A 16,075-nucleotide genomic window follows, 5' to 3' on the forward strand; every position below is an offset into this window, starting at 1 on the left:
GAAGGAAGGAAGGAAGGAAGGAAGGAAGGAAGGAAGGAAGGAAGGACGGACGGAAGGACGGAAGGACGGAAAGAAAAGGTACAAATCCACAAACGAATAAAAACAAAAAACAAAAAAACCCAGGAGAGGCCAGGCCGGCAAATGAGATATATCAACAGAATTTTAGAAGATGGAAAACAGATGTAGAGTAACTAATTTAGCAGAGCAGAGGAAGCTGCAACTTGAATTCCCGTTTTGGTGGGGGCCTGACAGAAACAATACCACTGAGGGCTGAATTGAGAGACAGAGCTGAAAACAGGAGACCAGCTATAAGTAAATGCAAGGAACACTTAAACCCCTTCTTTCTCTAGTGTCCTCTCCCTCCCTCCTTCCCTTCCCCCTCTCCTCTTCTCTCCCACTCCTTCTCTCTCTCTCTCTCTCTCTCTCTCGCCCTCCCCGCCCCCTCTCTTTCTATCTCTCAATCTCTCAGTCTCTCAATCTCTCAATCTCTCTACCCAAACCTTTGCAGCCAAAAGACAGGAGGTTAACTCTAGAGAAGCTAAAGGAGAGCAGACTCTGGGATCAGGGAACTCAGACAGAGGGCAAATGTTAGACACCATACAGAAAACAAAGAGGTCCAATTACTCAGTCAACAAATATTTACAGAGGGCCTACTCTGTGCAAGGCACTGTTCTAAATACTGGAAATAATGGGGTAAACAAAACGGACAAAAATATTTGCCTTCATGCAGCTTATATTCTAGTGAGGGGAGAATCAATAAAAAGTAAAATATACAGTGTATCAGATGATAATAATACATAGAAAAGACAAGAAAGATTTAGGATGTGCTGGGATAGGGATGGAAGTAGGGCTATACAGTAGTTTCAAATAAATGATCATGGGAGCCAAAGATCTGAAGGAGTTAAGGGAGTAAGCCATGCAAGTATGTGAGCATAGAGCTTTCCAGACAGAGAGAAAGTAAGGGGAAAGGGACATCAAATAGGGCAAAACTGGAGATATTACATACATGAAAAAAGAAAAGGACATTATCAAAAAGAAAATTCAGTGACCAAGTAGAAGTTTAGAAAATAGGGGGAAAAAAACAGTAGAGAGGTCAGAAGAAACATTGAAGAGATTTCCCAAAAAGCAGAACAAAAAAGACAAAAGAGATGGTATCTGAGGATAAAAAATAAAACTGGGGAGTCAATCTAGGAAATTCAACATCCAAATAATAGGAGTTCCAGAAAGAACAGAAAACACAGAGGGAGAAATTACAGAAGTGTATTTCTGAAAGACAAGGATTTCCCAGCTGAAAGGGTCCCCTAAATGAGTGCCCAACAACAATGAGTGAAAAACTCCCCACACCAGTAGACACAACATCGTGAAACTTCAAATCACCAAGTTCAAAGAGAAAACCCTAACAACTTCCAAAGAGCACAAACTAGACACACAGAAGTAGAAAGTAGAGTCATATCAGTCATTTCAACAGCAATATTGGGATGCTAGAATGGAGTAAACATTTGGAGGGAAAGTAATCACTAACTTAAAATTCTATACCCGGCCAAACTATAAAAACATTCAAATTCACAGTACCAAAAGGCATGTTAATAGTGAAAAAAAGTTGTTTTTAGACATGCAAGTTCTCAAGAAATTCACCTTCCATAAGCACTTTCTTGGGAAACCACTGAAGGATATACTCGTGTTAAGTAAGAATTAAGAAAGGGACAAGGAGGCCAGGAACCTGGGAGCCCAGGAAGAGAGGCAAAGGGAATTCCCAGAACACAGATACATAGCGGTTCTAGAAATAAAAGACTGGGATGATGGAGGGCCCAAAAGGATATCTCCAAGAAAAGAAAATGGTTGTCAATATAGTCTCCAACATAGTTTAAGGATAAATTAAGGATGGGTAACAAAGAAAACTATGCAAATGAGGGAAAAATAAGGCAATTAACTCCAGGATAAAACAAAAAGTTGTAAAGTAGTACATGCAAAGTCAAAGCACTTTATATGGCTTAGCTGTTGGACATATGGTTGTAGAATGAGAGAAGAGGGTAGGTCTGCATAAGAAGAGGGAGTTAGTAAAGGAGGCTAATTCCAACCAAGGTAGAAAGTTAATAGCTATTATTACCTAAATTGGAAAAATCAAAAAGTGAGAAAATCATGTTAGACAAAACACACCAGATAATAAAACTGAAAGAACTGAAAGTGGTTGCCTCTGGGGAGTAGAAATCTGTCACTAAGGGAACTAGGGCAGGGATCTGCTGTTTCTCCTTACAATCCCTACAGTATTACTATACTACAAGCACCCTGGGAAATGCCATTTGCACTGTAAATGAAATAGCAAAAAGTGTAAAACCGCTTGAAAGATAAAAACTAGGGGTAGGGCACACCTTATGTTGATGCATTTTATATTCTGATATATTTTTCTTATGTTGAAACATCCGACAGGAAACACTATACAAAGGAGAAAACAAGATGAAGGGTACTCCCAAATCCTGCATGAGTCCAAAGTCACATAGGAAAAAGTAGTGCTTGGTCAGCTGCATAATCACATCCTTACAGAAGAAAACGAGGAGGCAGAAAACCAGTTAGGAAAGCAAGCTTGTCTTTTATAAAAGTCAGATACTATGGATGCCAACAAATTCCTAAAAACTTCAAGTTCTACACAGTAATAGCATTAAGCAATTAAAAGCAATAACAAGTCCTCTATAGCAGAAGAAAAAATTTTAGCAGCACACAAGCTGGGTGCCCTTGAGCAAATTATTCAATGCTTAAGCCTCAATTTTTCATAGGTAAAATGAACCGCATACCAACTTCAAGGTGCTGCTGCAAGGACTGTGGATATCAACACACATAAAGCACCAACTACAGTCCCTGACTGGCAGTCTATGCTCCAAAATAGTTATTTTTCTTCCTTTTTTAAAAGTTCGTTGATTATCAATTCTGGCCTTACTGGGTTACTTAAAAATGGAACCTAGAATAAAGCCAACCCACTAGCATAAAATATATTTGTCCAGTACAGGTTAAGCAGACAACAAAGCAGCTGATGTGAAAGTATCTGAAGCTGGATGGTGGCTGGAAGCAAAACAAACAAGAAGTGTCAAATACAACTATGAGGACTCTTACCAAACAACAAAAAAAAGAGTTGAATTGGACCAAGTCTCTAGATCAAACCACCAAATTAAAGACAATACAGAAGACAGAGGAACAGGTTTACTACACTACAAGGTTGAAGTCAGTAAAATTCAGACTGTGGGAAACCAATATAGAACAACCCATAAAGTTCTTCAACAAATAAATTGCAAGGAGACATAAGAGATGAAGGGAAAACTATAGTTTCTTAGTCTTTAAAGGTATATCAACCAATCATAATGTGTAGATCTTAACTGGATCTTGATTCAAACTAATTTTTTCAAAAACTGATACTTGAGATACAGAGAACAAAGTGGTGGTTGTCAGAGGTGAGGGGTCAGGGTGAGGGTGGGGTAAAGGGATCAAAGGGCGCAAACTGGGGATGTAATATATAGCATGGTGACTATAGTTAGCAATACTGTATTATATATTTGAAAGCTGCTAAGAGAAAAGATCTTAAAAGTTCTCATCACCAGAAAAAAACTATGTGTGGTAATGAATGTTAACTAGACTTACTGTCAAGATCATCTCAATATATACAAATATCAATCATTATGTTGTATATCTGAAACTAAAATAATGTTATATGTCAATTATATCTCAATTTAAAAAATGATTCTTAAAATAATTGGATATCTGAATACCGACAATTAGATATTTGATATTAAGGGCAATGATAGTATTCGTTATGTTTACAAAAGACTTCTTATCTCCTAGAAATACATACTAAAATATTAAATGATGAAATAAAAAAAAGTCATTTAAAAATGCCAAACATACAAATAAGGTACAGCTATGGGCTACTGGAGTATAACAGTAGGCTTCAAAGAACAAGAGATCTGACCCATGAAGTCTAGAAGGAAAATAGAAAGTGCATTCTTTATATATGTTATTAAGGGCCTACTGTGTGCTGGGCACTGATTAATGGGCTCTGTAAACAATGACTGATAGCGACCTAAAGGTCAGTCTTTCACAAAGAAAGGAGCAGGAAATGACTGATGGCCCAAAAGGTAGAAAAACCGCAGTCTAAGGCCATACAGGAAAAAGAAAAGCCAGGAACCTGTACTCTAAGGCCATACAGATCTATGACTTTTTTGCACCTTTCACAACTGGTATTCAGTAAAAGAGGTGTGAATTCAGTAGTCTAAAGAAGGCAGATACCTAATACAAATAAATAAAAAGGTCTATAGGTTAAGACAAGGAACGGGAGAGACTTCAGCAAAGCAGAGAGAGGATGACCTATGCAAACTGGGGCAGGAGCTAGTAAGGTCTAGCTGATGACTGCTGCGATGGAGTCTGAGCATGACCCAGTGTTTCCCAAGTGGGCCCAGATCCTCCAGTTTTTCCGGAGAAGCCTAAAATGAAGATATTTGTGTGAAACCTGATTTCTTAATGTTGGCAACTAATTTAAAGTTAAAACACTATGTTGAAGGAAAATACATCTGCAGGTCTATTTAGCGTACAAAAATATGTACTGGATTTATAAAGGTCACATTTTATTACTGCATGCAGAGATTTAAACACTATCAGTAAAAATTCCATTCACAGCTTGCTTTCAGCAAGCTTACTGAAATTATGGAGAGAAGTTATAATATAGTATATGCACACATCAGAATCAGGTACCTCTGACAACATAACAAAAGACTATATCCTCCCTGTGTGCAGCAGAGACTGTTCCATGTGACCACTGCAAGACCAGATCTGGCCAGAACAGAGACTGCTTCCTGTAAATTCCCCCAGAGACTCTCGGATAGACCCCTCCCCAATGCCCCACTGAGGCTTGTTCCTGAAACAGGCCCTTGCCCTGGCCCTGGCAAGCACTCAAAGCGTTTTCCCCTTATCTGGGGCGGCTCACGCATCAGTACCCCATCCATCCTGCTCTGTGCTATGTAATTCTTTAGCACCTGCCATGCAGCAGAGGATATCCATGCCACCCTGCTGCAGCCCAAGATGCACCTTGTTTGTAAATTCCCTCAAGAAACTCGATGTAATGCTGGAGTTGTCAGCCTCTTTCTTAAGTCTCTCAAATCTGGGAAGTTTTATGAACACCGTGTGTAACTGAAATGGCCCTGCCATCTATATGTTCTTTTGTATACTACCAAAAGAGGTAAACAGTTAGCTAAGATAAAGTTTTCTAAAAGCTCAAAAATTCTAGAAATATTGTACTGAAATTGTTAAAAAGTGATTTTAACTCGTGATCACCATAAGAAATTAGTTTCATATCAAAGACTACACTTCCGCACAGATCATTATTCCTGACCATTGCAAAAAAAAAAAAAATGCTTACCACATATGCACAATCAACCCACTCACTAGGTCTTTTCTTAATGTAACAATTTTCACAGATGCCAGGTACCATGAAAAGCATTTTATAAGCACTTTCTCATTTAATCCTCATATAACGCTGTGAGGTTAGGTTATGATTGTAAACCCCATACTAAAGGAAACTGAGGCTTTGAAAAATAATTTACCCAAGGTTATATTAGCATAAGTGCCAGGCTGCCCAGTACCAAATAGTGTGGACTTGTTACTCTCCCTTCTAATCAAGATTTCCATCAGAGAAATCTGTGAGGAAATAAAAGCCTATTTTTTAAATTCATAGGTAAGAATTTAAGAAGCCAAGATTACATCAGAATTCAGTTTAACCTTGATAACTGAATAAAAGGGGACAACTAAAAGAATTCAATTTAACGGAAATAAGTGTGAAGGGGGGAAATAAGTGATGAAAGTACAATAAGGTAACCTAAAAAAGAAAAAAGAAAAAAAAGATATCCCCTAACTTTTGATTTTCTAATCTCAAAAATAAGACCTGAACTCCATTAGCAGTTTTCAATCTTTGCTCTTTCCCAAAACCCTTTAAAAAACTGCTTCCAAAAATCTCTCTCCCCTCTCTTTGCCCCCACCCACCCCAGGCACATATACACACACCAATTTACTAAGTCTCAGGTAGTTTGTGAACCCCTGAGGCCCACCCTGGGCCATACCTTCCCCACTTAGCCCACTCCCCACCCCAGGTGGAGTGTGAACTAAATTAAATGATCGCCACACTCCCTTTCCATCCTCCAGTTGGATGAATCTAACTGGAAAACAAGTAGCCTGTTTGCACTAAAAGAAAAAGAACCTAAGAATTATGGCAGAGTGTACACTACATTTTAATTTAATGTCTTCAAGCATCTGCGCCAATATTGGTAAAACACAGGAAACTCAAAAATATGATTAAACTCAGCACCGTTGCCACATGGTGGTAAGTCTAACTCTTAAGCTCATCAGGAGGTCTGAACACCTGAATTCAGGCCTTGGAAAAGATGATTGGAGAGTTAGATAATCAGACTTACAGGAAAAAAATTTCAAACCACAATTATCTTGGAAAAAGGCAATTAGAGGGTAACATAAGTCTTTTAAGCATTTGAAAATTCTTCCATGGAGATAGTGAGGTCATAAAAAGAGCAAAGCAAGAGAAAACTAGGTGTTCATTTACAATATGAAAGATTTAGTTTAGATACAATGAACTTCCCTACCTGACCTAGACATTAAGGTTCTACAGGTGAACAGTGACAAAATCACTTTGGAGCCCTTTCCATGCCTCTGGCTCTTACACTGGAAAGAGCTAAAACCCTCCCCAGGTCACTGAACTTAGTTATATATCTAAGATGTCAGCTTGCCTACCTAAAGGAAAATCCTACTTAAGATACTTCTCAGAGTGAATAAAAAGATAATTCTTATTCCTCAAATTTATTCCATACTATTATAAAGATTAGTTGGAAGGCAATCTATATGCATTTATACCTTTATGATTCTACCATGCCTAAGTGAAAAAATACCAAAATGCAGAGAAGTTATCTGTAAAGTGAAAACATATTTCCACTTTTAAAGTAACTGAGAATATAAAATCAGCCCAATTTTAATCTTGGTGGGGGGACCTTAAGCAGTATGAATGAATTCATAGGCCACATAAGGTCTACCCCTATACCAAAGGGTAAAAGACATCATTTTAAAAATGAGAATTTTTTCTATAGCCATGCCACCCTGAACAAGCCCCATCTCATCTGATCTCGGAAGCTAACCAGGGTTGTATTGGTTAGTACTTGGATGGGAGACCACTAGGAAGACCAGGTGCTGTAGGCGTAAAAAATTTAAAAAGTAAGGAATTGTGAGCTTGACAAGGTCCTTGCAATCTGTGAGGTCAACCAAAGGTTGCCTCACTAAAAGAATAAAAATAAAAATAAAAAATAAAAAAATAAAAATAAAAATGAGAATTTGGGGGGAAAAATCATTGAAATTCTCATTCAAATAAATAATATCCCAAACACTAAGTATTTAAGAAAATAATGTACAGATTATTCTAGACATGAAAAACGCACATCTAAGAAACCCACACAGATCTCAAGCCAATCACAAAACAAAAGGAAATTACACCGAGTGGAAAGAAAAGCAAATCCCCTATATGAAATATTACCTAAAGGACATTTCTACATATAATAGTACCAGGTTCTACAAAGCCAACTCCAGCTTTCAAAGACTCTTCACTAAAAGCACCTCCAATATATTATATAAAAGTTGAACGAACTGATTCATCAAATTCATTAACTACAATGTCATAGATGCTTCACATCACAAATACATAAATATTTTTTAAAATGTGTGTATGTCTGTGTATTTTGTATGAGAGAGGGTTCCCTCATAATATTCCCTCTCTCATACAAAATACACAAATATATACTTTACAAGAAAAAAAAAAAACTTTAAAAAAAGCACTGGTTATCATTATCAGTTATTTCTAACTGATAATAGAGATGATTCCTTTCTTTGCTTTCTGGCTTACCTATAACTTCTAAATAACTATATTATTTATACTTGGAGGCCCTTCCCCTGTAGTTAATAACACCAGGCACTGACTTCATTTTGGATTTTAGTCTGGGGCACTGCCCAGTCAAAGAATGACAGAAATATTATGAATATTAACTTGCTGGTTTGTGCCAAAACATGCCATTCGCAAAGGATGCTCTGTCTGGAATCTGTAGAGGAATCATCTACAAATCTATTAACTCAGGCCTTCCAAAAAGGCTGGTAATGTCTGTGTGTTGGGGAGAAGGGGCAAGGGCTGAAAATGGATTTGCTGACTCCTAAAGGTCTAGCCCTGAGATTCCAAGATTCTATAAAAGGGCAGTAAATTAGGGTTTGGCTAGTATTTGCTGAGTACTGAAGCCAGCATAAACATTTACTTGAGGCTTTTAAATCTGTAAGGGTACCCAGTGGTTAGGTACAGTAATTCTGAATCTGAAAAAGCAAACGAGGCCACTGGAAATGTTTCTAAATAAAGTGGGGGAAGGGAAGCACATTTCCTTGCTTTCTCCAAGTAAACAATACAGATTTTAAAAATGCGAAATTTGACTCTCAGCACTATTGATCCTTATACTATTTTATTGCCTTCAGACATTTTCCAAAAAGTCTACACATGGCTTTTAAACAGGCTACTTCAGTTCCAAAAAAATAATAATAATAAAGTAAAATAATAACAACAAAAAAGGCCCATACTTTCCTATGTTAATAGAAACAAAATCAAATTTTCAAAAATATTTCGCATTGTTATATAAACTATAACCCCCACATTCCTAAATAAAATGGCAAAGATAGAACCTTTGTAATTCTCTACCACAGTAATATGAGAGTAGTGATTCAGAGCAAAACCTGATGTTAAACATAACTATACAATATTACTAACTACAGAGTAATTTTACCAATAAATATTTTGGTTGAGAACTCCTTTGTCATCTTTGCAAGTATTTTTAGTTGAAAGCAAGTGGTTGGGTAGTACACGTGGACATGGTTATGATTTTTAAAAATCTATTTTTAAAATCTGGTGACTAGATAGGTTTTCTAAACTCAGTTCTTTAGAACTGGTAATTTGGAAAGGGTAAGCCACAAGAACATTAACATAGAGAAGCAAGGAACCTGACAAGTTCACCAACCCAGATCAGCACAAAGTTAACTTGGAAATCTCTGAGTGCTCACAAATCTGATGGGCCCAGACAGTCACTACATATAATAACTGTACTAACTCTTCAAATGCAGTAAGAGCTATCTGAATTTCTTTGTCTTATATTTGAATAGTTCTTTTTTGGTGAGCCTCTCTTCAGGTGCGTCCCCTAAATCTGCATATTTGCTTCTTTCTACTTGGAATTAAATTTCAGATTTTAATATACATACCCAGTTGTATTTATACCCAGTTTAATATATACACTGAGTTGAGAATACTCCATAGCAGTTTAAAAATTTTATACAAGTCAGAAATAATTTTATTAAAATCAAATTCTAGTTTTGTTAAATGATTTTTTTTAAATCACTTTTAATTGTTCTGAGCAATCTCCATCCAATTGAGATATTAAGAATTTCAAGTTAGGGGCTCAACTCATCCACATATTTCCTCTGGAAAGTCTTTGCACACCGTGTTGTAACTACTTCAACCAGAGGTAAAAAATTAAAAACTGTTATGACTAGGTCTTTCTTAAAGAGGGATATTTTAAAAAGGAAAGAAAATGTCCCTTCCCGTTACTCTAAATGAGCAGCCTCTTGTTCTCAGCAGTCCTTCTGCACACAAGACCACTACTGACTTCAGTGGGAATTCTGCCCAAAAAGTGAGGAAGACAGGATAGGATTAAATTAGCCCTAAATCCATGCCATTGTTCCAAGCCATTCTCACTTGAACAGTTCTCCAAAGACCTCCAAAGAGGAGATATCTGAAGTTTGATGGTAGTTCTCAAATTGAATCATCAGATTGATCACTGAAACTCTGCAGGTGACACAGCCAAACTCTCTGAAAGTTGTACCATCCTGATGGATATACTGGGTTGGCCCTTAACGACAATTCAAGATTTCACTGCAATGCAGCTCCATCAGTGACTGCAACACCAATCCAGTAATTTCTCACAGCAATAGGCCTGAACATGGAAACTGAATAGGATTAAGTGCTGTGCTATTCGTTTCCCAGTAAAACCTGTTCCAAGCCTGAAAATTCTAAGCCCAAGATTCTGCAACCAAGAAACTGACTCAGTTTCACTCAAGTCCTAAACTCAAGGGGAAACACTATAGGACATCAACTAAAATGCTAATTCTCAAAAGTGTTATAAACAGAGACTATAAAAATAATGGATTCCGGTGAGAGAAGAACAAAAACAAGGGAAAAAGTAAAGAAGTAACTGAAGAAAATGGAATAAAGGAAAAACTCTTGAGTCATTTTTAAAAAAGCTGTAAAATGAACAAGACAGCAAAAGAACAATGACACACACATGCCATTTCAGATTCAAGAAGTTCAAGAAACTGAGGGAAAGATGTGATTCATAAAAGAGAAAATATATCTACAGCTCCTCTAGGTTCCACCTTCCCTTCCACCCATCCACGGTTCTTAAAAACAGAGCCAGCGGTTGCGGTAATGGGGAATTCAATTTAAGGAGTCTTCGGGGACAGTAGGGAGGACTCCACACAGAGACCCCTCCCAAAAATAACAGACTCTAGGCCAGAGCTCTTCAGACCTCACCAAAAAAAAAAAAAAAAACACCCTGACCTCACTAAAAAATGGGCAGAGGACCTAAACTGACATTTCTCCAAAGAAGACATACAGATGGCCAATAGACATGTGAAAAGATGCTCAATATCACTAATCATCAAAGAGAGCCTCCTACCCCAAAAAAAAAAAAAAAAAAAAAAAACACCCTGACCTCAGGGGAGGTTTGAAATCTTGGGAAGCATAATGACCGACGTCCCTCTTCAAACTTCCCTTCCGGCTGCTGGGGGCAGCGTCTCGGGCTGGGGATAGGGCCCCAGACACCAATTCCAACTCTGCAGGATCCATTCGGTTCTCCTCTTCATCCTTCCGCTGCAGCTCACCTAAAAATGCTCCCAGCCCCGGAGGCAGAATAAATGGCATGGTTTGAAATCTTGGGAAGCATAATGACCGACGTCCCTCTTCAAACTTCCCTTCCGGCTGCTGGGGGCAGCGTCTCGGGCTGGGGATAGGGCCCCAGACACCAATTCCAACTCTGCAGGATCCATTCGGTTCTCCTCTTCATCCTTCCGCTGCAGCTCACCTAAAAATGCTCCCAGCCCCGGAGGCAGAATAAATGGCATCTGTAGTGAGATGGCCTGGATGTCAGAACTCTAAGGATCAGAGTGCGAAACGGCGTTCCTCTCCGCATGGGCGCGGGCGGACACCGGGCCGAACCTGCGGGGCGCGTGGGGCTAGCGCGCAGCCCTCGCCGGGCTTCCTGCAGTGCCCACGCGAGCGGACAGCCCAGGAAGGTGCGGAGTCCTCGCCTGCGCGTTTCCCCTGCCAAAATCATCCTCCCGAAGGGCGCCGCCGCATCCCGGGAGCCCCCGCGCACATCGCAGGGAGCCAAAGACGAGTGGCCGCTCTTGGCCGGGACCGGTTCTCGCGCCGCGGCCCTCGCTCGGGATGGAGCCGGATTCGTCTTCCAGCCGTTCCTTGAGGCCGGGGACGCGCGACCTTGAGCCCACGGCATCCGGAGGAGCCGGCACACTCTTCACCAAGCCCCCACCTCTCCCGGATACGACGAGACTCGGCCCCAGCTCTGAGAGAGAGGGGGCAGAGAAGGACAGTGGAGCAGCGAAGTGGGGATCTGGCCTGGAGCAACAGGACCCGGACCCCGGAGAGAGAATGGGGTCTGGTAGAGAAGAGGAGGAGAAGAGAGAGGGAGCTGCAGAAAATCCCAAAGCCGGCCTCCCTCCCCCCGGTGGGACCGTCCCGCCACCGCTTCCTGCCCAAGATCAGCTTCCCAGCTGCAGCAAGAGGAAAAATCCGAGCCGCCCATGCAGCTCCGTAGGGACTACTCAGTCGGCCCGGGCTCCCCGCCCCCAGGCCCGCCACTCCGCAGCCGGGCATGCCTCCTTACCCAGACGCCGCACCTCCGGAGCTCGCTCGCGCAGGAACCAGTCCACCTTCAGCCCCAGCCGCCGGGCCGCCGCGCCCGCCTCCTCCCTCCGCTAGGTTTCAAATTGAAATTCCCTGGCTGGGGCCGTCAGAGGACTCGGCGCGCCAGCCCCGCCCCCTCGCGGCGGAAGCCCCTCCCGCGCCCCCGCCGGACGCGCCCCCGGCGCGGAAACCCCCTCGGGCCGCGCCACGCCCCCGCGCTGGCGGGGGTGGCCCTTCCCACGGGATTCGCTAGGAGCGGTTGCCGAGTACCCCAGGCTGGAAGGATCTCTTGCTCTCAGAGCTGCCGTGGCTAACGACTGTTAATGCCTGTGTGCAAGGCGTTCTTACCCGTGAATCCCTCGTAAATACCCTTTTATCAACTTAAAAAACTTATTTCTACAAAGTGAATTCATTGACTAAACCTTATTGAACATCTATTTAGTGGGAGAAGCAGCTAAGCCCTGGAAACACGAAAATAAGGAAAACTGGGTGCCCTTCAGTCTAGAGTGGAAGTTCTTTCACGGAGAGTGTATCGGAGAAGAACCATTTATTCTTCCTATGGGATGGACAGACGGAACTGGGGAAAACCCAGGGAAGAGGGGAATTTATGCTGAACCCAAAGTGTGAGTAGGATTTCTCCAGTTGAGACCTGGGAGCCTGGATTACAGAGCAGGACATGGCTGAAGACAAAGCTGGAGACCTAGGTCAAGGCCAGTTGTGAAAAGACACACACAAACAGTAAGTCCCTGTCCTTTTGTGTAATTACACCGCTTTCTCTCAGATTCTATTTTTTTCATCTTTTCTGAATGTTGGCATGTGGAAAGAGATGTGCAGGTCATTGCCTTCAGCGTCTACCACACATGCACCTTTTGTCCTTTGCCTCTTCCCATCTCTACTGAGGTCTTTAGTGACTCCATCTCGGCTAGAGTAAAGACTTCTCTTTCCTAAACATAACCTTTCCTAAAATTAACAATGTCAAATAAAACCTCAGTTGCAATACCTTCCATATGTATGATGCATTTCAGTTGACATTCATATATTTTGTCATTTAATCTTCACAATAACTTTATGAAAAAAGCAAGGCAAATATTATCTCCATTACATCAAAAAGAAAATTAAGAGCCGGGAAGATAATTTGTCAAGGTCCTGTTAGTAAGTAATAAAAATAATAATAGCTACCATTTATTGCATGCCCTAAGTGCTAGGCATTATTCTAAGTCCCTCACGTGTGTTAATTCACTTAATCTCTCATATGCTAAGTACCCAAATTAAACCTAGTAGGGTACACTAATACAGAGAGGAATACGCAGGAATTTTACCAGACAAGACTATTAGGAACCTTCAGGTAGATTTGCAATGAAAATCAGGATCCCTCATTTTCACTGGACTTAAAACTAACTATATATTTGTTAAAAATAAATTATTAAAGAGAGTCCCTAAAGTTTATAAGCTTTAGGACTTACAAAACCTCGATCTATCCCTGATGGAAAATAATAGCAAAATAATAGCATAAATGGAGGCACAATTAATATAAATATAAAGTATGCCCTTATCATAGGTAATGACATCCATACTATATTCTCTGTTGAATCATGTGAATCACTTCTGTATGCCACCTTTTAAGAGGACTATTGACAAGCTGAATTAAATCCATAGATGAATGACCTTGATAATGTGAGATCCAGCAAGCTTTAGCCTAAAGAGATGATTAAAGATGATGGAAAGGTTGCTATCAAATGGCTAAAGGCTCTTGTGTAAAAGAAGAATTAGACTCTGTCTTTTGGACACAATCTTACTGGCCCTAACATTTCAATAGAATAGAGCAGATTTGGTGAGGACCTGGCAAGAACTGAAGGTAGAAAATTAAAGTTCCAGAGATTCTAAGGAAGTGAAGAAAACAGGTGGAATATGGTGCCATACAGATGTAAGTAAACAACAGGTGGTAATCCAGGCAAGCAAGAAGGTCTTGACAGGGAGAGAAGAGGGGCTCAATTAGACAAGCAGGACAAAGTCCTGAACAGGTGAGATATCCAGTAATATAGACAAGCTGGAACACTGACAACATGGGGCAGAACTACCAGGCTGTGGTTCAAGGTCAGAAATTAATCCCCAGGAAAGAGACTGATAAGAGCAAGGGTGGGTCTTCCCACTGGACACACTGGATTAACAGGCAAGGGACTGACACAAAGAACAAGACAGGAATCTAGATAGCATCCTGAGTCGCCACATCCAAATTTAGCATCACAACCTCAATCCTGAGCACCACCTGCAAGCAAAATCAGTCTGGCAATTTGGACTAGAAATTTATTTAGGACTCCTTTAGTGTTCTTTCTTACCAACTCACTCACACAGGCATGCTCCTAAGAAATCTTGATCTCAGGATACTGGTGATTCTTTCTTTTATCTTTGTGCCTTCTGGGTGCCAAACTCAATCAGGTGCAAGTATTGGAGTGGCTCTGGTTTGAGAACCTGCCCTTCTTTTACCACAGGTGGGAAGACTTGACAATTCACTCTCATGTTCTATCAGATTCAGGTGATCTCAGACTTCACTGGGAATGCATGAATTCCCAGTTCCACTACCATAAGAAACAAAGACACCACACAAACGCCAACAGGAATCACACTATTGCCTGGCCAGTTCTTGGAGCTGTTTAAAGTTATCTGTGGCTTCATAATCCCAAAACTTAATGACAATCATTTTATTGCTCATGATTCTTTAACGTAGGCATTCAATCCAGGCTCAACAGGATGGCTCATCTCTGCTCTATGTAGTGTCAGCTGGGAGGCTGAACTCTGGATGAAGGATCCAAGATGGTCTCACTCACATGTCTGGCAGTTGGCACTGCCTGTCAGCTGGGGAGTTTAATATTTCCTCCACATGGACTCTTACCTTTCAGGGCCTCTCTCTTTTCGTGTGGCCTCTTAGCAGAATAGCCCAAACCTCTTTAAATGTCACCTGCCTTCTGAGAGGATAAGAACAAAAGCTACAAGGTCTTTAAGGCCTAGGCCCAGAAGTCACACAGCATCACTTATGCCCAATTCTGTTGGTCAAAGCAAGTCAGAAAGCCACCTCCAAATCAAGGAGAAGGAATCATAGATTTCACCACTTGATAGGAAGAGTGGAATGTATGAACAGTGATGGGAAGAATTGTTGGCAGCCATTGAGGTAAACAATTCACCACAGAAGCCATATTTTTCTAGTCTAGTATTAGAGTATGTCCTCAAGCAACCCTTCTCTTTTCCATCTGCAGTTAAATTTTCCACAGGTCTTCCTCAAAAGCATCACATGTCCCTTTTTCAATCTAAGTCTACTGAGTGATGATAATCTCTTTTTGAAAGGCTACTCCCAAATATTGCTAATAACAGGTATAAGCATCTCAAGCCTGCCAAACTGAGATATTCCCTCAATTGTAGTTGGTGTTGTGCCACACACACACCCCTGCTTCATATGGCTCGCTGACGAAAAAGCCTGGACATGCCGATTTCCCATAAGCTGTAGCAAAATCTCCACAGTTGCTCTTTATGGGATCTCATGGTCCATTGCTCCCTGGAACTGGAAGCAGAAATAGGATAGGTCCAATAAAAATCCCCCCAAAAAGCTACATTGAGGGAAAGGGTGAAACAAAGATGTATTATTTCCATTTAACAATCTGAGTGTCATTATATACCAGATCTCATGCCATGCTCTGGACATACAAAAATGGATCATATATTGTCCCTGCTATGGTAGAGTTCATAGTTTGGTAGATAATACAGCTGGTAAAGGAAATCAAGAATTCTGGTTTTTCTCTGTGCCCTCAAATTGTCTTCACTACCTAGAACAGACAACACATAGTCTCTGCCATTTTAGGTAGATTATATATGAAATATAAGGATAAAACAATGTTTCTTGATATCACTATACAAGCATCATTGAATCAGTCTTATTTTATACTAGTTCAATTCAGGTAATAATACAGAGCAAGTTTATAAAAGTTTATATTTGATTCTCATTGATAAATAAAGGTTATAAGGCCTTCTATGTTTGCCTGCTCTTCA

The 16,075-nt window shown here is 40.6% G+C and overlaps 2 protein-coding genes across 13 annotated transcripts in view; one reads left to right on the forward strand and one right to left on the reverse strand.

Moving 5' to 3' along the window:
• Positions 1-12,154, reverse strand: part of EPB41L2 (erythrocyte membrane protein band 4.1 like 2) — a 194,697-nt gene extending 182,543 nt beyond the window's left edge. For 4 of the 10 annotated variants that reach the window (XM_015600086.2, XM_015600083.2, XM_025042449.1 and 1 more), the window contains exon 1: positions 12,018-12,153. The gene's annotated coding sequence lies outside the window, so the exon portion shown is untranslated. Of the gene's footprint in view, positions 1-12,017 lie in introns of all 10 variants that reach the window. The other 6 variants (XM_025042450.1, XM_025042446.1, XM_015600090.2 and 3 more) reach the window with 3 other exon arrangements.
• Positions 12,155-12,211: 57 nt separating this feature from the next.
• The window catches only part of AKAP7 (A-kinase anchoring protein 7), a 134,815-nt gene continuing 130,951 nt past the window's right edge, over positions 12,212-16,075 (forward strand). For 2 of the 3 annotated variants that reach the window (XM_025042455.1, XM_025042452.1), the window contains exon 1: positions 12,212-12,775. The gene's annotated coding sequence lies outside the window, so the exon portion shown is untranslated. The remainder of the gene's footprint in view (positions 12,776-16,075) is intronic. The other variant, XM_025042454.1, reaches the window with a different exon arrangement.

Source organism: Pteropus alecto, unplaced genomic scaffold (genome assembly GCF_000325575.1).
Source record: "Pteropus alecto unplaced genomic scaffold, ASM32557v1 scaffold79, whole genome shotgun sequence".
Lineage (NCBI taxonomy): Eukaryota > Metazoa > Chordata > Mammalia > Chiroptera > Pteropodidae > Pteropus > Pteropus alecto.